General features: G+C 39.4%; 1 pseudogene across 1 annotated transcript; it reads left to right on the top strand.

Moving 5' to 3' along the window:
* Positions 1-9,263: 9,263 nt before the first annotated feature.
* On the top strand, positions 9,264-9,945 carry LOC311171855 (protein LLP homolog; annotated as a pseudogene). Its single transcript has 2 exons — positions 9,264-9,356; positions 9,636-9,945. The product of its transcript is annotated as a protein LLP homolog (transcript).
* Positions 9,946-23,576: the final 13,631 nt, after the last annotated feature.

The raw sequence follows: 23,576 nt of genomic DNA, 5'->3' as shown, positions 1-23,576 counted from the left end.
TTTCCATTCTTTCTTTCCTGTTCTGTATATTATTTACTTTTTTTCTGGTTTCTTCAGGAGGATTCTTAAATTATTGACTAAAAGATCATTTTCTAACACTGCTACCCATTTTTCTCTAAGTGCTATTTTTCCTGCATCCCACAAATGTTGATTATTTGTATTTTTTATTAACATACTCAAATTTCTCTTGCGATTTCAACTTTGACATACTTTATTTGAAAGTATGTTGTTTAATCTCCAAATATTTAGGAATTTTTTAAACTCTTTTTATTATTGATTTCTAATTAAATTCCTTTGTGGTCTGAGAGTAGACTTTGTATGAACTCCCTTCTTTTAGGTTTACTAGTGTTTTTTGTGACCAAAATATCAGTGAATATTAAATGTGAGTTTGAGAAAAATGCATATTCTTCTGTGGTTGGTTGAAGTAATGTATAAATGTCAGATCCTGTTGATTGATGGTACTGTTCAGTTAAACTTTTATCTTGATTTTCCAGTTATATGCTCTTATCAATTATTGATTGATGGGTGTTTATGTCTCCAACTATAATAGACAATTGGTCTTTATCAGTTTTCCTCTTGTGCATTTTGATGTTCTGTTGTTAGGCACATACACCTTAAGGATTGTTATGTCTTATTGGAGAATTCACCTCTTTATCATTATGTAATGATGCTCTCCTTATCCCTGGTAATTTTCCCTGCTCAAAAGTCTGTTTTGTCTAAAATTAATGTAGCTGGCACGGTCTTTCCCCCCAGGTTTTAAACTTTATATTTAAAAATAATGTGCATTTCAATAATTAAAATCATTTGAACAACAACAAAAAAAGCACTCTGCGTTTTACAGCCTGCAGGACACCTTGAATCCAGTATCATAACTTTTGCATTCATTCACCTTGTTCTTTGTTTTGAGAATTTTCCAAAATAATGACACTGTACAAATCACATATCTAGGAAGCTCAGAAAACCCTATATTGGGTTTCTGAGTTTTCTTAGTATAGCTAAGCATATTGTAATCTGCAGAAAATCAAAGACAATGAGAAGATCTTGTAAGAAGTCAAATTTTTAAAAGTCCCAACCAACTGTAAAGGAAGAGGAAAAAAAACAATGGCAATGAATTATGTTTTTATCAGTCTTTCATTTACCTATTTAATCTGTCTGCCATGTAATACAGAATTTGGTAGTCCTAGCCACATGTAGTTTTTGCATGCTACCTGAGGACTGGCTTACCTGAGGACTGAATTTTAATTGCTGTTTAAATAGTTATAGGTGACCAATGAGTATTATGTTAATTTATCTAATAGTTTTTGCCATAAGAGTTATCTTTTCACAATTCACCCACCCCTAGGGATCCTTTTTCCAAACTTCAAAGACAGCTATGTAAGGTGGGAGTTGTCCACTTATTTGGGCAATCCATTTATTTAGCTTGATTGTATGCTCTCTAAGGTCACCAACCTGGTCTGTCTTAGATAAGAAACACAGCACAAAGTATCCAGAATGTTTAAAGTCACTAAGTACTGACACTAATCTCATTTGACCCTCATAGTCACCTTGTGGGAGAGGCAGTATCATTTTACATGACAATAAGCTAATCAGGATGAACTTTCTAGAACCACACAGCTTTTCAGTACCAACAGCCACACTTTTGCATTCCAATTTTGCATTGTATTCCTTCTGTTTGTCATGCTTCCTAACCATGTAATATTTTGTACTATCTTGTTGGTCTGGCCTCATATGTTTTTAAAGCCTTGTCTCAACAAAAGTCAGTTCTCTTAGGGCAGTGCCCTGGTTGAGCCCATAAGTACTTCATTCCCAGGTAAGATTTCCCAGGTCAGGGCTGTATGTAATTGTTAGTTCAGTGTTTCCCCACTGGAGGGCAAGCTTCCAACCCAATTTTACTTTTCTGATTTTCTTTCTCAAAAATTAAAAGAACTGCTTCACATGGGTCTCTGCTTTTTGAGCTTTATAGGAGGTTGTATATAAAATTTTTGATCCAGTATATCCTGATCATTACTCTATCAATCACTAGATTAAAAATCCTAGATGCTGCTTTTGTTAAATGTAAAGTCCACTGCCAGGTGGTTTGTTGGAGTGGTGGGGTTTGGTGTGGGAGAGGGCCCTGAGCTGAGAGTGGAAGAATGGGCACAGTTCTCAGCAGGTCACAGCCTCCCTGGGCCCCCTTTTTGATAGACTGAGGGTTATCTTGGTGACCAGTAGCCCATGACTTTATTTACAAATTGGTAGACTCTAGAAGTAAAGGACTATGTCAGACACATGTTGGTTACCCCACAGGTACCTTCCCTGGCAAAGAGTAAGTTTCCAAGAATACAAGGGGTATTTAAACCACAGCAGCTGCCTTGTAATTAAAGCGGTAGAAGCATTTAATGGTTCTGTACCCCATTCTGTCAGCCTCCTTGGGTTTAAAAGTCTACACATTGGGAGTTCTGAGTGTGGAACAAAAGTAAACCAAGTCTTCTAATGCATAGTTCAAACAGTTCCATGTATAAAAATAATATGGCAATTCTATGTATACAAATCTGACTGTTCTCATGCACATAAAGATTTTAGTTTCTCTCCTTGCACCACAGGTCTGCATTTGAGTTTCCTTGCAAAACCTCTGTCCATAGGCTCTGAAGAATGTGTCATAGCACAACTACATCTATGGCCACGGGGATCTGAGCATCATGTAACCGTAACAGCTTTTTCCAAATGTGATGTCCATCAGCTACTATCACCAGTATGATCAAGTAAACTCTATTCTGTGTTCACAGGAGCCCTCACCTTGACTTTACAGGTCTTTGCTGCTGATGGAGAGGTTTAAGTGATAGGGTGCTACATTAGTGCAGGTTCTCACCTAAGTTAGGGAGAGGCACTTGAGGTCAGAGAGACTCATAAGAGACTCATAAGATTCTGGTCTTTTCCATTCTACACTTAAAAAAAGAATAGTTTATTATCAGAAATGATAACTATCTGATCTACGTAAATGTAAAATTATAACCATTGACAATCATGGGCCTCCGTGGTGGCCTAGGGGTTCAGTCTCAGCACTATCACTGCAAAGGCCTGAATTTGATCCCTAGCCAGGGAGCTAACCCACAGAAGGCGCAGCAGACCTCTCTTAACTTGCTCACGACTCCCCTTAACAGTGTGTTTCAGTAAATCCACCTGTTCTACTCGCCACTCTTGTTTCTAATGAATCCTCTTTCATACCCCACACTTCTGGCCATACTCCAGTTCTTCTATGCAAAACACACACACACACACACACACACAAAACCATTGACAATCAACAAGCAAAAAAGCTTGCAGAGCTGAGTGGGATTGACTGATTTCCATTTGTTACATACTTCTCTCCCCTTCTTTCTTATGAGCACATACATGTTAGCAAGCATCAAAACTTCAGGAAAGTGTAACAAAATGGAAAGGCTGCCATTACTCCATTTTAGGCTCAAAACACTCATATCCCTCTGAAGACCTCCTAGGAGCAGAGTTCAAGGATCTCTGCACTAACCTTTCAGTCTCTGCTCAGCTGCTTTCTCAAATGCTTTCTGATTCCTCTAATGGAGTTAGTCTGCTTGGAATACACACTAAGTCCCATATAGCACTTTTTTTTTTTTTAATTTTTTTTTTAAATTTTTTTATAGAGGCATGTTTTATTTATTTATTTGTTTGTTTCTTTGTTTGTTTATACATGCACTGGGTACAGTCAGAAGCGCGGGAGGGTGAGAGAATTCACCAGAGCCAGAGCGGGAGCAGAACAGGCAGAAGGACCGAAGTACACTGCTGAGGGGAGCAGCGGGCGGCAGGAGAGGTCTGCGCGCCATGTGGGACCCTCCTCAGGTGGCCGGGGAGCAGCCGGGGATTGAACCGGCACCGCAGAGGCCGCGGGCAGCTTCGCAACCCAGCACTCAACCGCTACGCCACCTGGGAGGCCCCCATATAGCACTCTTCATGCTGCATTTCTCATGTTCTACTTGATTGGTCCATTATTTGGTTGCTTTTCTCACTGCTGCTCCTGGACTGAGTCCAGGAACAAGTGTCACTGTCACTGCCTGTGTTCAAATGTGCATTCTGCCACTTAGCAGCAGTGTGATCTCTTTGTGCTTCAGTTTCTCATCTAAAATGGGGCGCTAGTATCTTCATAAGCTGCAGCAAAGCTGCAGTATCTTTATAAGCTGCACTCAGTGAAAACATGAGTGCATTTGCAAAGCAAGCCTTTAGAACAGGGCTTGAATCAGTGCCATGTCAGTGTTTGCAGTTACTGTCCTTGCTATCTATCTCCCACAGCCAGGACTTCCTCCAGGACTTGGGCTTCTAGTGGATTCTACAATGTAAGATGGCTTTCCATTGTGCCTGAAGGAGTTTTTTGTAGACAATGGGAGCTTTGTGTCCAGCCCCTCTCCTGGGACCTTATCCTAATGGAAGCAACACTGTTAAGTGGGTCCCAAGCAGACTGCCCATGGTCACCCTCTGAAGCACTTAAGAAACTTCTACTGGGCTCTTTGCAGACATTTTTTTAAAAAGATGTATTTGAAATATACTCATTTCAAAGTGAAATCTTCAAAGTGAAGATTCTTTTTTCATTAATTATCAATGTATTATAGTGGTTTAAATATATCTCACAAGTCAACCAATGAAAAAAGATATTTTGAGTGTAGCAATTCTAACAGCACTCTACATTAGGCTGTAGAGTGCCGTGGTCTAGTCTAGAAGACTACCCTCAGAGTGTCAGACTTGGTTGGCCTGGGATGGAAGCTGGGAAATATTTCTTTTGAAAACCTTTACAGTCTGGGCAGAGATCTATGTTTGGCACCGAGACAGTAGTTCTCCTGCCTGGCTGCATGTTAAAATCACTTGAGACGAGTTAAGCTTCTGCTCAGTACCCTGCCTGGTATTCCTAATGAATTTATTTGAGTGAGGCCAGGACATTGGCTTTTTTTTTTTAACGCTCTCTATTTGAAAAAAAGCTTCCCCTGCTCTGGTTGAAGATAATATAGGAATGAGCTTTCAGAAACTGAGGTGGCTATACTGGAAGGCAGTAACAGTAGGATGGTGAGGGAGCAGTAATTGCTTCGAAAGCAACATTTTCCTTGTTCTTCCTGAATCTCTTCCTAGCACATGATCTGAGAATTGTATATTGAGGAAAGAACTAGATTTCGGAGTAACCGGGGTGTGATGCCCTTCAAGTTGGTGACTTTGGACAAGTCATTTACCAGTTGTGTTTTATCAGGGCTGCAGTGAGACCTGATCTGATGGAAGCTTTTCTATAGCATTGTGTAATGAGAGCTGTTATCTTTACATTAGTGAATATTTGATTCTCATAATTCTCTGCAAGGTTACTGGTTGGACCCTTCTGAGCCCCAAGAGGCAATTACTTTCTGTAGCTTTTTGCTCTTGAGTTGGGGGGTGGGGGGGTCAATTCAGAACCTCCAGCTCCTCCAGCAATCTACAAGTGCCTGGGATCAAACCTCTGGTGGGCTTCCTCCCCAGCCCAGGGTCTTTCCAGTATGTGGATGCCAAAGATGCACAGACGTGGTTCCCACAGGGTGAGATCCATGCTTAGGGAGCTTAGAGAGTTTTGTATTCACCTGTTCAATCCCAAGGAGCTCCTCACCTCAGATCATTCAGTGAGACACATTCCTTTTTAATTCCTCCTTTTAATCTTCCTAACCAGAAGCATCTCATTTTGGTGTCAGTTTATTCTTAACACTCACTGATCTCTCTTTTGAACAAGAAAGTAGGCCTTTAACAGTCATCTATCTCTAAAATTTTTATAGTGGTGTTTTGTTAATATTTTTTCATTTATGGCAAATTATACTTGTTTACATTTGTTGCAGTGCTTTTCCGTTCTCTTTTAAAATAATTTGTTTACATGAAAAAGATTAGTTAACTCAGGAAAAATAAGGTAGATAAAAATCTAAGTTCAAGTACTGGATCAAGTAGATCGTCAAATGCAAAAGAATGATGTTAAATCCTTTCTTCATTCCACACACAAAAATTAAATATTTGGTACACTGACATGATCTAAAACTATTGGAAGAAAACAGTAGATTTTGAGACCTAGGGATAGGTAATGGTTTCTAAAATATAAAACTAAACCGTGTAAATAGCAACAAAAGATGAATAAATTGAACATCATCAAAAGTAAAAACTTTCTTGGGCCTCCCCGGGGGCGCAGCGGTTGAGCGCTGGGTTGCGAAACTGCGCGCGGCCTCTGCGGCGCCGGTTCGATCCCCGGCTGCTCCCCGGCCACCAGAGGAGGGTCCCACATGGCGGGCAGACCTCTCCTGCCGCCCGCTGCTCCCCTCAGCAGTGTACTTCGGTCCTTCTGCCTGCTCTGCTCCCTGCTCTGGCTCTGGTGAATTCTCTCACCCTCCCGCGCTTCTGACTGTACCCAGTGCATGTATAAACAAAACAAACAAACAAACCAGCAAACAAATAAATAAAGCATGCCTCTATAAAAAAAAAAAAAAAAAAAAAGTAAAAACTTTCTTGCTGCAAATGAGACTAAAAGAAATTCAAAAGACAACCCACAGGATGGGAGAGAGTACTTGCAAGTTATGTATCAGATAGCGGACCTGTGTTCCAAATATTTAAAAAAACTCTTATAATGTAACAATAAAAAGATAAAACCCACTTACCAAATGGGTACATGATCTGAAAAAATATTTTTCCAAAAAACATGACAAAAGGTCCATCGCAAGCTTAAGAACTAATCTTTGAAATTTGACTATAGAATTGAAGCACCCAGTGTGGGGGAGAGTGACGGAAGAACAAAGCAAAGGAAGCTCAATGGATTATGGTTGCTGGGAGGGGACTGGCACTAAAGGTGATTTGGTGGGGGGTACACTACAGAGGTGATACCTGATGGGCTCCTAATGTTACCTCAATGAATAAATGTATTAAAAAATAAAATAAACTCACAAAAGGTCAATCAATAAGCATATGAAAAGAGACGTTATTAATCCTCAGGGAAATGAATACCACTTCACACCTACTAGAATGGCTATAATAAAAAAGACATAAACATCAGTGAAGTTATTGAGAAATTAGAGCCCTCACACATTGCTGTTGGGAATGTAAAATGGTGCAGCTGTTTTAAAAAAACAGCTTGGCATTTAGCCCAGTAATTTCACTCCTAGATAAATGAAAACATATGTTCACACAAAAATTTGTACTTGAATGTTCATTCATAGTGGCATCAAAATGAAAGTGAAAACAAAAATTTCTGTCACTTGATGCATGGATAGGTGTAAGTGTAAAATGTGATTGTGATGGTTTATTTGATGTATCAATATGGCTGAGTCATGGTAACCAGGTATTTGGTCAAATATTCTGAATGTTTCTGTGTAGGTTTTTTTTGATGAGATGAACTGTTAATATAGGTGAACTTTGAGTAAAGCAGATTACTCCCCATATGTGAGTGGGATTCATCCAATCAATTGAAGACCTGAATAAAGGAAAATACTGACCTTCCTTGAGAATAAAGGAATTCTGCCAGTACACTTCCTTTGGACTCAAACTACAACTCTTCCTGGATCTCCAGCCTGCAGGTTTTCCCCATCAGATTTTGGACTCACCAAACCTCCGTAGTCACATGAGCCAGTTCTCTCCTCCCCCCCCATATGTGTGTCTCTGTATACATATATTTAATTATATGTATATATGCACACACATACATACATGCCACATGACAGGCCAAATCCTGATGATCCCTACAATTCAGTCATGAGTCAAATAATGATATTGTAGTCAACAGTGGATTACATATACAATGGTGATCCCAATAGGCTATATCATATAGTGTAGGTGTATGGAAGGCTATACAATCTATTTTACTGTCTGGTGTTCACACAAAAATGAAATCACTTAATAATGTGTTTCTCAGAATGAATAAATCCCTGTTGTTAAGGGACACATAACTGCATGTACACATCTTGTTGACTTTGTTTCTTTGAAGAACCTTGACTAGCATAGAAGTATATCCATACAAATATTATTTGGCAATAAAAAAAAAAGATCAAAGTACTAATTCATGCTACAACATGGGTGGACCTTGAAAACATTTAAGTGAAAAAGCCAGTGATAGTTTTGTGATTTCATTTATAAGAAATGTCAGAATGGGTATATCCATAGAGACAAAATACATTAATGGTTAAAAATTCTAAAATTAGAATATGGTGATGGTTACACAACTCTCTGAATGTTAAAAAGCAGTGAATTGTGCACTTAAATGGGTGAATCCTATCTCAGTACAGCTGTTTTTTTAAAATGCATGGGTAGCAAGCAAATACAACAAAGTTTGCAAAGAGTAAGAAAATGTTGGAAATGCTGGGAAGTATGGAATTGCAGCCAGACATTCCTTGGAGAATCTTTTGTACCTCTCTGGAGACACACTGTCTGTACATGTTTCCTTTTTATTCCCGGTTGTGTTATTCATAGTCACAAGCAAATCAATCCAATTTTGGCTTAGATTGGTAGCTGTATTACTCAACCTGCTTAAAAATATGAGAGTCAAATATAGGTTGGCTTATGAACTGAGAGGTAGAGATGCTGACAGATGCTAAAAAAGCATTCTGCAATACACATTGCACCACTGCCTGGAAGGAGGATGGAAATTCGTCATGAGGGAGGTTTATGTGATACTACATGATCTGAGCACTTCCATTCATGGAGAGTCTGAGCTGCCTCTCATCCTAGAGTAGGGGAAGGAGGGGTTTTAATGTCCAGGACCTTAAATTGTCTTTGAAAGTCAATTTCTCAGATATTATTTTTTTGAGAGTTGGAGCCAAAATTTTTTGAGTGGTTATAGTCCATTCCCTCAAAAAAAATTTTTTAAAAAACAGATTCATCATAAAAATCAGTTCACTCTACTAATTGATAAGAAACACCTAATAAAAGCCTTTATTAAGTAGTAAAGCATCTCAGGAGCTATTTCTTTTCTGAGAATGTGTTACCCAAACCCTTGTGATTTGGGTAACAGTGACCGCACCTCACTGGTTGCAACTGATTCTACGAATGCCGACGACATGGACAACTGATCCACATTGGGCTGACCAGACCCTCTTTCCTAGAAATGTGATTCAGATATTGTGATTAGTTAATATACTTTCTCAAAGAATTTGACTATTTTAACAGTTTTCATTATATGCACTCGGAATTGCAATGGGTGTTATTTCCCGGGTTCCATAAACACTTGCATTTTAAAGTAGAATATTCAGGCATGGACCGCGTTTGTTCTGTGAATTCGTCAACCCTGTCAGGTAGGTATGGCTGAAAGCTTATGGAATAAGTGGAAAAGGAAGATGTTTGCTGAAAAGAGAAAAGAAGGAATGCTCCAAAGGAGCTCAGCAGGCTAAAAGGTATTTTTTTTTAAAAGATTTATTTATGCATACAAGAGCTGGGGTACAAGCCAGAGATGTGGGGGGTGAGAGGATCCACCAGAGACAGAGTGGGGAACAGAACAGGCAGAGTGACTGAAATATCCTGCTGAGGGGAGCAGCGGGGGAGTCAGGAGAGATTTGCTGCACCATGTAGATTTCTCTCTGGCCGGCTGGGGATCGAACTGGTGCTGCAGAGGCTGCGGATTACTTCATAGTGCGGTGCTTAACCCCCTGCTCCACCAGGGAGGCCCATAAAAGATATTCTTAAAATAAGATACTGATGTCTTAATGAAAGATGGTCAAGAAATAGCAACTGTTGTGGTACTTAATATTTTGTGATTTAAAAAAATGAAAAAGATAACATAGAAATGGAGACTGAAAAGAGAAAAAAAGGAATGTTCTAGACCAGGATGACTGGTACCCCATATGGATGAATTACAGGCAAAGAAAAAGGCAAAAGGCAAAGCGAGAGAAAAAGAAGGGGGAAAACAAAGCAAAAGCAAGGGCAGCTAAGGGCTTGGCCTGGAAGAGCCTTAAAACCAGGGAAAGGCCACGTGGCACAGATTAGAATCTTTACATTGATTTTAGGTCCCACCAGATGAAAACTCTGTATTTTAATTTGGTCTTTTTCTGCAGTTCACACTTGATACTACGCTTGATCTTAGCCAAAAAAGATAATCACATTATCCAGCAGAATCCAAATTCATTCATTGAGTTAATTCATTGTTCGTTTAAAAAAAAAGCACAAGAGCTTTATTAACAGCAGGACATTTTGCATCATTCTTTTTTCTCTTTAAACCTATATCTATTTCAAATTCTCCATTTTTTAATTGTTCACAACCAATATCTTAATTTTCTAGAACAAAAATACATTAATAAATTGAAATTAGAAATTTAAAAATTTGTGGTGACCATAAGTCTCAGTGTGTTTGCAAGTTAAATATGCCACATATTTTCATTAGTATACAACATAAAATGGTGTAACATTGATATCAATCACTTTTTCCTACTTATGTCCATTTTTAAATCAGATACAGTTTTATCTGTAATCTATATATGTATAAGGGTGTGTGTGTATGTATGTGTATATATATATGGTGATTAACCTTGTTCAAATAAGTGTGCAGAGGAGACTGAATGTAATTTGTATACCAGTGTCACTCAAATCTTTGCAATTCTTGGTTTTATGCCCCTGTAGGGTAACTGAAAAATTGTCAGGATTTTCCACCCTCCCGCATTAGTATTAGTGATAGACACCTGTGGGCTTGCACGCGTGCTTGATGGTGGACCCCTGGAGTAAGGTGTGACGTGCATAGGAGGGCACACCTGGGCTGAGACTGGTTTTATATGGGTGGTGTCACGGGGACGCCAGCAGAACAGAAGCAGCAGCAGAGAGAGCAGAGAAGAGCCTGTGAGAAAGCGCAGAAAGAGTGAAGGCTCTCTGGGGCGGGGGAGGCCTGCCAGCCTCCTGGATTCCCGGGCCCCCCGCCAGCCTTGCACTTGGTTGCCTCACTACAAATGATGTAAAAAGCTCAGTAGCCTGAAAAAGCCACCCATGGTTCCAGGACACTCCTTTACCCATCTGCCCAGATCATAGAGATCCTGCTCTGTGCCTTGCTGGCACTATAGCCCCAAATCACTTGGTGACCTTATACCAAATATTCTAATGTTCTGTCAGTGGACAATTCTAGCAGCAACTTTCAGTTTTGGTAGAAGTCATGAAGTGGAAACTGTCTGACTTGCCCTGTACTTGGTGCTATCAATTCCCCACCCAGCTTCCTGAGGCACTAAATTTTTCAGGGCGTGCAATGGTGGCCTAATGTAAAAATACATGTGTGTATGTGTGTGTGTAGATGTATGTAGCTGTCCCCTGCGAGCTTTTCCTTTGCCTGAGTGTGAGGGAAACAAGTATAGGGAGTTAATTCTCCAAAGTACCACCTTCCGTGAATGACTAAGGAGATTCTGAGCCTAAATACCCAGCGTCCTCACTTCACAGGTGGAATAACCCTGACGTATATTGCTATACCATTATCTTCAGGATCCTCTGTGGAAGCAAGACGTAATTTCCCACAGTACTAACTTGCTTATTAAGATACTCCCCATTGCCTTTCTTCTTTCCCTTGTTGCTTCCAATTCCTCTGCTGATGATTCCTGGGACTACCTCCTGTAGGGAGCAGGAATGGCCACTGAGCAGGTTTTCTAGGATCCCATGCAGACTGGGTAAAGGAGGAGTTTTGGAGCCCTCAGAGGGTTTGCAGGTCTTTTATTGGGGTTCACCAGGCATATGGCAGGCAGGGGTGCTGGGGGGCCGGGAGGCTGGCAGGCCTCCCAGCCCCCAACAGGTCTTCACTCTGTGGGCTCTCCAGCCTTCTCTTGGCTTCTGCTTCTCTTGCTTCTTGCTCGACTTCTGCTCGGCTTCTACTGGCGTCCCCGTGACGCCGCCCTTAAAAGCCCAGTCTTAGCCCAGGTGAATCCCATCTACCTATGCCCACACCTTACTCCAGGTGCCCGCCATCAGGCATGCATTCAGGACTGCAAGGATCCATCATCTATCCTGATGGCGGGAGGGCAGAAAAGCCTGACATTTTTCCTTACCCTACACCTCCTTACTACAGTATTTGCCCTCAAGTTTGGGTGGGGGAGCCAACCTTCAGTAGGTTGAATTGTGCCCCAGGGAAAACCTCCCCACCTCCCAAGATGTTCTAACCCAAGAATCTGTGAATGTGACCTTATTTGGAAAAAGAATCTTTATAAAATAACAAATTTAACAGTCTCCAGATGAGCTCATTCTGGATAACCCTGGAGGAATGACCCTAAATGCAAATACAGTTGCTTCTAAGTGAGAGAAGACACAGAGATGGCAGTGATAAGGCAGATGCAAAGATTGGAGCGATGCAGCCACAAGTCAAGGAATTCCTAGAGCCACCAGAACCTGGAAAAGAGGATTTTTCCCTAGAAACTTTTGAAAGAGCATGTCCCTGCTGACACCTTGATTTTGGACTTCTGGTCTCCAGAACAGTGAGTAAAAACACTTCTGTCATTATGAGCCAGCATATTTGTGGTAATCTTTGTTATGGCAGCCACAGGAAATTAGTTTGTGGAGATGGATAGTGGAGATGGTTACACAACAATATGTATGTTCTTAATACCACTGGAATTAATCACTTGAAAATGGTTAAGATGATAGATTTTATGTTATGCATGTTTTACCACAGCAAGATAAGAATAGACTCCAGAGATTAATAACAGAATTAGATTTAGTCAGTGCGCAAGGGATCCCATGGGCTGGAAGGGAGTACAGGAGGAATAGTTACATGATATGGGGTGGGGGCTGTGGACAGAGGGGGCTATATTTCTCCTCTTCTAGCCCCATGTTGTATTCCCTCAGTGGACTTAGAAGACTTCCTCACACTCTGAAACAAACAATGTGTGATTTTATCTGGGGTACAGCAAACTTTTGCAGTCTCTAGACTTGGAAAGGTCTAGCAAATCTCTTTTTCTCCTGGCTCCATAGCTCCAGATGACTGCGATCACTGAAATGGACCCAGTTCAGTCAACTTGCTTCTTTTTCTATCCAAGCCTCTCCTTACATAAGAATTTATTATTTTTCACTGTGGTCCAAATAAACTTGAACTTCGACCATGGAATCTAGGCAGGCTGCAAATTTATTAACAACAGATAAACTCATGCCATTCGCAGCAACATGGATGGAGCTAGGAATTATGCTCAGTGAAATAAGTCAGAAGGAAAAAGAAAAATATCGTATAGTTTCATTTACAGGAGGGATATAGGGGAACAAAATAAGACATCAGGGGAAAAAATAGTAACAATACAAAACAACACAACACAATAACAAAAACAGACAGACAATTATAAACCAGAGACATCCTGCAAGGGAGGAGGAAGGAGAGGGATGGGAAGGAGGGAGAGAGGAAGAATACAACAATACAACAATATGTATGGCGTCCTTCTGACTTATTTCACTGAGCATAATTCCTAGCTCCATCCATGTTGCTGAGAATGGCATGAGTTTATCTGTTGTTAATAAATTTGCAGCCTGCCTAGATTCCATGGTCGAGAGGGAGAGAGAGAGAGAGGAGCACAGGGGACTGAGGTGATGGTGCACGGGTGCATTGGTGAAGAAAACGCTATGGGGACTACACCTAAGGGGGGGAAGCAAAATTGTTTACAAGTGAGCAATGATGTAAAATATATATAAATAAAAAAATAAAAACAACATTAAAAAAATAAAAATAGTCCTATGCAGAAAAACACCACCACCTAATTAGGATGGGGTAGAAAAATTACGAAGAGGTGAGAGGTTTGATTTATTAAGATATCTAACTTGCTTATACCAAATACCTTTTTAATCTTTGCTTTTAAGCATCAGCGTTCACACCTCAGACAAGTTCATTTTTCTAAAGATCTGTGCTGATTTTCTCTCCCAACTTTATTTTCAAGGTACCTCAGGTGCATTAAATTAAACTCATCATCCTCAGTTCCCCTTCTACTCACTTCATTTGTCCCTCTTATTTTAATCAACCTTTATTTATTTGTTACTAATATATTGAAGACCCATGAACTCACTATCCAGTTAAAGTCTAAACACATTGATAATAAAGTGAATTATAACACATTGACAAAACATCTTTTATGTACTCCTGCTCTAGCCCAAGTCCTCACACTGCTCCCCCTTCTCTCACTTGATATAGCCATTAGAATTCTGTGCTTTTATTTATTCTTGATTTAAAATATTTTTTACCATACATCATGCATGTGGACAAAATAATGATTTGCTTCATTGGATTTTGAGTTTTTTTTTTTTTTTTAAGGATACCATGCTATATATAATCTTTTGGGTTTTTTTCCCATTTGATTTTCTGTTACTGAGTGATTCATGCTATTTGGGACTGCTGTGATTTCTTTTTTTAAAATATTTATTTATTATTTATACAAGCACTGGGTACAGTCAGAAGTGCAGGAGGGTGAAAGAATTCACCAGAGCCAGAGCGGGGAGCAGAGCAGGCAGAAGGACCGAAGTACACTGCTGAGGGGAGCAGCGGGCGGCAGGAAAGGTCTGTGCGCCATGTGGGACCCTCCTCTGGTGCCTGGGGAGCAGCCGGGGATCAAACCGGCACTGCAGAGGCTGCAGGCAGCTTCGCAACCCAGCGCTCAACTGCTGTGCCACTGGGGAGGCCCTGCCGTGATTTCTTTCATCTTCACTGTTGTATAGTATTTCATCGAGTGACCTTCCTGGTATTTAAGTATCTGGTCTCTTGAATGTCAGAGTTTAGGCTTTTTCATTTCTTACTGTAATGAAGTTTTATTGTGGATATTCTCATATGTGGTTCTTTTTCCTACTGGATTTGTCTATGGTTTATAACTAGGAATGGAATGTGGCTGGATTGTAGGGTCTGTCAATGTTTAGTTTTGCAAGTTAAAGCCAGACTGTTTTCCAAAGCAGTTGCAACAATTTATACTCTCATTAGCAGCATATAAGAGATCTCCTATTGATTTTCCTCTTTAGAATCTTTTGGTTTACCAGATTTTTAAATTTTTTGCCAGTTGAATGGATATAAATTGGTATCTCTTTATGGTTTTTATTTGTATTTCATGGATTATTTATGAGGAATTCAATAAATGGAGCAGGAAAAAATGATTATCCATATGAAAAGTAAATCAAATTCCTATCTCACATTAGATATGCAGATCAACTCCAGATGGATTAGTGATTCAATGTCAAAAGCAAAACTTTAAAACTTTCAGAAGAAAATGTGAGTAGGTATCTTTAGATCTTGAAGGTAGAGAAGGATTTAACACTGGACATAAAGAAGACCACTATAAAATAGAATTGACTATATTAAAGCAAAAGTCTTGTATTCATCAAAAGACAAATTAGGGCCTCCCCTGGTGGCCCAGCGGTTGAGCGCTGGGCTGCGAAGCTGCCCGCAGCCTCTGCAGTGCCGGTTCGTTCCTGGGCCACCGGTGAGGGTCCCGCATGGCGCGCAGACCTCTCCTGCCACCTGCTGCTCCCTTCAGCAGTGTACTTCGTCAGTCTGCCTGTTCTGTTCCACGCTCTGGTGAATCATCTCACCCTCCCGCATTTCTGACAGTATCCAGTGCTTGTCTAAATAAATAAATAAATAAATCTTAAAAAAAAAAAAAAAAGACAAATTAAAGGAGGTGAAAAGATAAGTGCAAACTGAGATAAGTTTGCACACAAACTACAAATCAATAAACAAAGGACAACAACCTGATAGAAAGATAGGCAAAAGACATAAATAAGCATAAAGCCAATACTCACATGGCAGTACTCCCAATTTCCTCAGTTTTAGGAGCATCTTTTGAGAAGAAACAGAATACTATAAAAACATAGCTCCTCTTGTCTTCTTCCAGGCTAAGAAAAAACAATAAACGTCTAGAAAAATAAATGGCAAACAAGCATTCAACCAATAATCTAGGAAAAAACAACTAAATGGGAAAAAAATACTCTTATTTATTAATATATTACAGTTTTATTCTGTAATTTTGATGATTCCTGCTGCCTTACACATTTTGGTACTTAACAATAGATAGTGAATCTAGTGATTCACTATGTGTGAATTTCTGTAAGTCTAACTTTGTTTTTGTGACTCAGAACAGATGGGCTCGTAGTTTTAAGACATTAATATACATTATAAAACATGATCTTCTTTCTCTGAACCCTGTGCCCCATTGGCTATAAGAATAAAGCATCCACTTGAAGGAAGAAATCAGATTTAATCTAAAAGGTATGGAATAGCTATGCAAAGCCCAGACCCTGTGGTTGAAAACAAAGTGCTTAGTCGTCATTGCTGGGGTGAATCAGAGCACAAAAGAGGATGGAAATGCCCCAGGCCAACACACATATTGATCTCAAATCAAACAAATAATTCTTCTATAAAACAGACACTACCTTGTACAGTGCCTCAGAGAGCACTTGTTTAATAAAGGAAATATTCTAGAAAGGAGTTACTTCTTTTGTATTGGATTATTAAAAATGAGTTCACAGTATTTTATTTGTAATTTTTCATTCAGGGAACCTGCTCAAAATATTGATATTTCTGAAGAAAAGGTTAGTAGAGAGTATCTAACAAAATTGATGAAATGATAATTGCTTTGTGTTGGTTGCAAAACGTATTTCACTATGGGTTTAATCTGTGTAGACAATGTGAAAATATATATTAAAAGAATTTTGTATTTTCTTTGATGCAACAATTTAGCACCAAGGATTTATTCCTAGCAATCATGGAGATGCCTCAAAGACATAGCTACTAGAGTATTTATCAGAATGTCATCTATGATAGTGAAAAAGTAAAAATTCTTATTGTTAAAAATGGGAAATTGACTAAAACTGCAACTTAGCTGTAAAATAAGGAGAAATAGCACTTGAGGACATGGTAACTGATCATACAGGTTACAACCAATATATAAGGTATTATAAAACATATATACCATTGCATGTCTAAAGAAAACAGACTGACCAAAAAAAAAATTAATAAAAAAGAAGTGAACATACTGAAAATGTATGTACCAAACGGGAAAGAAAAGGTAGCATGAAAGATTACAGGGTCGCAGGCAGGCCATGGCTTACATAGAGAATAGCAGATAGAAAGCAGCACAGGAATAAAGACAGAAGCACAAAGAAAAAAACTTAGGAAAGTATTGATTTGAAGGAATAAAAAATATAAGTTTGAACCAACTCTTAAGAAGAAAAGTAGTGAAAATTGTGTCTAGAATTTAAGTCCAAAGCAGTGAATATGTTGATACTACATTACAATTAAAAGGCTTGGATGCTGTAAAGAGCATATTCTATGAGAGTAACAGAAATGCATAACAGAAATGTATGTTAGAGCTCGGGCTCAACAATTTAGAACACTGCTATGCTCCAGGCACTGTGGCCATGCCTTAATCCTCTGCATAATCATGGGATAAGAAAAAATTGCAATGATCAGGTGGCTTACTCAAGGCCATATGACTATTATACCTTATTTAATTCAACAATGTATTCTTATAAATATTTTGAACAATTAGCCTTCCTTTAATCATTAAAATTTATATTCTTTCATGTAACTACATTCAACTTCCACAATTAAAAGAAACATTGAATTTTGATACATTAAATTCCCCTATGCATTTTAATATCATCAATTTTACCAAATTTTTCTAAGCATTTCATTAACTCACCAGTGCAATAACACCAACTCCTCATAACTTAAACACCTGAAGAATTACTTCATACACAAAGATCATATAGGTACTCTTTATGTCTAGTGTCTTTTGCTTGTAGAATTTCAAAGAATTATCTACATTGTAGCATGTGTCAACGTTTCATTTCTTTTTATTGCTGAGTAGTATTCCATAGTGTGGGTGAGCACAATTTGCTTCTTCACTTATTCAAGGCATTTGGGTAACTTGTAGTATTTGGCTATTATGAATAAAGCTGTCAGCATTCTTGTGCTAGTCTTTGTATTGTTACAGAATTTTATTCTTATTCTGTTCTTACACTTACTAATTTCTTGGAAGTATACACTTGAAGTTACAATATTTTGATCCAAGTCTATTTTTCTTTTTCCAGTGTGTGCAATAATCTTTACCAGATTCTAAAGGTAAAGATAAACAAACAAAGTAGCTGCTGTTTGTTGATTGATTCTTGGCAAAGACCTCAAATTGCTTCTTTGAGCAAGGGTAATGCAAACCTGACTCATTCACTGAGTGACTTTTATGCTTAACTTGCATTTGTCTTACCAGTGGAAATTTAAGACTATTACCTTCTCATAGATTTGAGCTTTTTGAAATTTAATTTCTTTCTCAGAAATGATGTTGGCTTAGGTTTCATATGACTGGCATTGCCAAGCTCATTGTCCTGACATTATTACATGTTAACATAGTGACATTTTAACATTGATATTTTAGTTGAAAATTTATCACTGCCTTACTAGTATCTTATTACCATGAAGTGTTTAGAGGTTTTCTTTTATTGGCGATGAAGGACTGTGGTAATTCTTTTTTGGTGGGAGGCATTTGGCTTGGTTGGTTATTGTGCAATACTTGTATTGGAGGACTGGCCGCCTTTCTACATTGTTATCGAGAGAATCAACTAGTGCTGATTAGTTTTTCCTACTGTGTGTATAATTTTTCCTGGAATTGTTTCACACATGTGTGTGTGTGTGTCTGTGTGTGTGTGTGTAATTCCTGGCTTACACAGTTGTTTTGTTTTTTTTTTAAGATTTATTTATTTATACAAGCACTGGGTACAGTCAGAAGTGTGGGAGGAGGGTGAGAGAATTCTCAGAGCCAGAGCGAGGAACAGAACAGGCAGACTGACGAAATACACTGCTGAGGGGAGCAGCGGGCTCGGCAGGAGAGGGCTGTTGTGCCATGTGGGATCCTTGCTGGTGGCCGGGGAATCGAACCGGCGCTGCAGAGGCTGCGGGCAGCTTCACAGCCCAGCGCTCAACCGCTGCACCACCAGGGGAGGCCCGGCTTACACAGATTTTAACTGTTGTGTAAGCCAACATTTACTTAAGGACACAAACTTTCATATATATTAATAAATGTAATATTAAAAAACTGCTGATTTATTAACTCTTTTCCCTTGAGTTTTGTAACACTCATAAATGCTTACAAACTCACCCCTTTCAATCAAGATAATTTATACTTGTGGTTCTCAAAATGTGATTTTTGGATCAACAGTATAGTAAAAGCAACAACTTCACCTGGCAACCTGTTAGAAATGCAGATTCTTGGGCCCTACTCCAGACCTACTGAATTAGAAACTCTAGGGTTGCACCCAGCAATGTCTCTTTGCACTTTTCTAGGGGGGTCTATATTCTCTCTCAAGTTTGAAAACCTCTGATTTATGCATATATGAGAATGATGATACGTGAATTGTCATTACGTGGCCAGTGGAAATCTACCCTAAGTTACTCTACTGCAGCTGTTTTTTATTTATTTATTTATTTATTTAAATAATAAATTTTATTTTTATATTCCCCATACAATTGCAACCCCCCCATTTTGACCCCAATCCCTCCCCTCCCACCCCTCACCCCCCAAAAAGTGTCTCTGGTTCATAGTTGTTTGTTGATTTTGATTTTCACTTTCTTATTCATTTTCCTGGTCCCTTATTTAAGTTTTCTAGATTCCTGCTATGAGTGAGACCATCCGGTATTTTTCTTTTTCTTTCTGGCTTATTTTGCTGAGCATGATCCCTTCCAGCACCATCCATGTTGCTGCAAATTGCATGTGTTTATCTTTTTTGAATGCTGAGTAATATTCCATGGTGTATATGTACCACATCTTCTTGATCCAGTCATCTATTTTTGGGCATTTGGGCTGTTTCCAAAGCTTAGCTATTGTAAACAGCTGCAGCTGTTTTTTAAAAACATCTTTGCTTTCTGGAAATTACAAGATATTTCAGACTCAAAGAGATTTTTCCCGCTTCCATCAGACGTTCAATCATCTTCTCTCCAAGGAGTCCTTTTTCCATTTAGTAAAATCAGAGAACAAAATCCTGATGTTAGTGTTGTCCACATGTTCTGGGGATGATACAGATAGCAGCAGCTGATGTTGGGCCACATTAAAGCAGAGATTTCAAAAAGTTCTATACTTGGTTTCTCCCCTGCCCCCATTTAACATATTAAGTTATTGTATTCTACTTTAGTTATAGAATAAAGTTTTATTGAGCACTAAAATTTTCTATTACGTGGACAACATAAAGCTTACATTCATTGTTTCTTTTTTTTGTTTTTCTTTTTTTTTAAAGATTTATTTATTTATGCAAGAACGGGGTACAGGCTAGATGCACAGGAGGGTGAGAGGCTTCACCAGAGACAGAGCGGGGAACAGAACAGGCAGACTGACGAAATACACTGCTGAGGGGAGCAGCAGGTGAGACAGGAGAGGTCTGCAGTGCCATGTGGGACCCTCGCAGGCTGGCGGGATTGAACTGGCACTGCAGAGGCTGCACACAGTTTCACAGAGTGGCGCTCAACCGCTGTGCCACCAGGGGAGGCCTTTTTTTTTTTTTTAAAGATTTATTTATTGATAGAAGCACTGGGGAATAGGCCAGAGGTGTGGGAGGGTGAGAGGAATCAGAGACAGAGCAAGGAACAGAACAGGCAGAATAACCGAAATACATCGCTGAGGGGAGCAGCGGGAGAGACAGGAGAGGTCTGCTGCACCATGTGGGAATCTCCCTGGCTGGCCCGGGAATCGAACTGGCACTGCAGAGTCTAAAGCCTAAAGACAGCTTCACAGCACTGCACTCAACCCACTGCGCCACCGGGGGAGCCTCATTGTTCCTTTTTTATACAGTCTTACTCAAACTCTTAAATTTAAAATTTACTAGGTTAAACTACATTGCCTTCACCAAAGGAATACTTTTTGAAGAGTATTTCAAGAGGCTGAAAGTATCATTCACTCAGGGAGAGTTGGGGATACTTCGCAGCTAGTTCTCCCCCACCCCAATGAGGTCATGAGTAGTGTGGCTTCCACAGCCTCGAGAACTGCCGTAGCTGGTCTGTTTTTTATTATTGAAAACATATCATTGCATTATTCGTATTTCATTGTAATTAGTATGCTTATCTCAAAGTTTTATCTATGGGAGACTCTGGTAAAGGATTTTATGCAGAAAGGAATTTTGCATTCTTCTCTCTACTTCCTTCCACACACACAGTGCTGGTGGTGTGTCAGCTGAGTTTGTATGTTTGGTCATTTATTCATTGCTACTCATGTAAGTATCTGTGTTAGACCACAGGGAAGAATAAAGTAGTGCCTTTGGAATGGCCTACACAGTGTCATCGGATGTAGAAGGTGGAGATTTCACTAGTTCTCAGAGGGTCATGACTTAATGGCTTCATAAGTTCAGTCACATCCACAATCTCAGCTCACAAATGTTCATCCATAATAGACTGAGTAGTGGGGATGGGCAATGTGACAGTGAAGACAAAGAAGGAAAATAAGGGTCAAAGGAAGATTTGGCTCATTCTGAAGATTTTTAGATCTATGTATCTTTCCCTAACAATGGTGAAAATAATCTCTTGCATTAAATATTGTTAGTTTATTGTATTTTAATGATACTGGACTGTATATTTGAACCAAGTGGTCTTTATCATAGATTAACTAACACCACCTATAAAATTATCTAGCATACAAGTTAATCATTCTCTATGGTGCAGGGGAGAAGTCAGCATTTAGTTTCCAGGTAGATTTACTAGGCAGATCTCCACATTTAGGGTGTACGACAGTGCAGAGAAACACTGCTGGCAACGTAGCGATAAAGAGATGAATGTATCCTCAGAAACTAAAGCCAGATTCTAATTTGATCAAAAAAGGACTCCCTGGTGATCTTTGGAAATTCAATTAACCTTTTGTGCTCAGTTTCTTGATCTATTGAAGTTGGCAAAAATTTGCTTTTCCTTATTCCACTAGCAATATTGACTTGCATGTATGAGATAGATTTGAGTTTTTGGAAGACGATGTAGAAAAGACTTAATGCATAGTTGTTTTTATTTGCTAATACATTTGCAAATGCAGACATTTTACATTTGTCATGTACTAACAATTTATAAGGGATTTTTGCATGTGTCACTTAAACATCCATAAAGCTAAAACAAGTTGCTTTTCTTGCACATATATAGGTTTTTTTCTTGCTTTGTTTTTCTTCTATTTTTTTCTTTTTTTGTTTCTCATTTTTCTTCTTTGTTTGTTTTTTCATATATATAAGGAAATTAAGGCTCAGAAGGGTTCCATGTCCTGTACACAGTGGCTTAATTGCCAATACCAGAGCCCAGATCTTCTGACCCTTACTTCATGAAACAACTGCATCTTTGTAGTTACTGTAATTAATAGAGAAATGTGTGTGATATTCGTTCAAACGTAAATTAACACCAATCATGTGGCAGACATTAAGGTGAAAAACACCTGTGACGTATTTCCCACCTTGTAAAGCTAGTTTGGGTTGTAGAGAGAGTGCTAGCTCATTTTTAGCATCAAAATTCTATTTCCTCTGTGACATTAGGCTACTATAATAGGTTAGAAAGTAGTTTTAAGCCATGTTCCTTTTTCTCTCCAGTGAGTTATGCTTATGGTTTGAACCACCTGAAAGTCCTCACCTGTAATCAGATTAGCTAAATGGTCTGTGAATGGGCTGTTGGATGTGGGTGGGGTGAGGGACAACACTGCAGGAGAGAGGAGAGAAAGCAAATCCTGGTGTCCGGAGTGGACTTCTGGGACATCTCCTTTTCCGTTCCCCAGATGGTGGCAGCAAAATGTTGTAGAACCTTGATGTAGAGAAACTCCTTTTTTGAGTCTGCCTGAGAAGTACTGTGTGTTGTTTTGGTTTAAAATCACATTAAAGAGCTTTTTTCCCCCTTAGGAGTTAAAAAGTTAAATACATCAACCATGGGATTCAGTTTTTTAACTTTCAGGCATTTACCCTTGAGAAATAAGAGCAGCTACTCATATTTGTATACAGCTTTGTAATGACTCTAACTGAAAACAACACAAATATCTGTCAACAGGTGAATCGACAAACAGCATGTGGTATATCCATACAATGGGATATTACTTAGCATTGAAAAGGAGTGAGCTGTTCACACAATGCGGATGAATATTAAATTAATTACAGAAGGAGAGTCTCTACTGTATGATAAAACTTCCGTAAAATTCTGGAAAATGTCAACTGCTCCATCGTGACAGAAATTAATTCAGTGGTTACCTGGTAAGGGGGAAAGGAAAGAGAAGGAAGCGATTACAGCAGGGCAGGGGAAATCTTTAGGGGTAGTGACTGTGTGTAAAGGTCAGGAATGGACACAGTGCAGGTTTTCTGATCCAGCAGACCAGGTAAAGGAGTCAGAGTCCTCAGTGGGTTTTTGCAGGTCTTTTATTGGGGTTTACCAGGCATATGGCAGGCAAGGGTGCTGGGGGGCCGGGAGGCTGGCAGGCCTCCCAACCCCCAGCAAATTCTCACTCTATCTGGGCTCTCCGGCCTTCTCTGCTTCTGCTGCTGCTTCTCTGCTTCTCTCTCGGCTTCTCTTCGGCTTCTGCTGGCGTCCCTATGACGCCGCCCTTAAAAAAGCACAGTCTTAGCCCAGGTGAATCCCATCTACCTATGCCCACACCCTACTCCAGGTGCCCGCCATCAGGCATGCATTCAGGACTGCAAGGATCCATCAT

Source organism: Talpa europaea (assembly GCF_964194135.1).
Source record: "Talpa europaea genome assembly, chromosome: 6".
Classification (NCBI taxonomy): Eukaryota; Metazoa; Chordata; class Mammalia; order Eulipotyphla; family Talpidae; genus Talpa; species Talpa europaea.
Note: the sequence above shows the minus strand (reverse complement) of the source record. Positions and strands in the feature narration are given on the sequence as shown.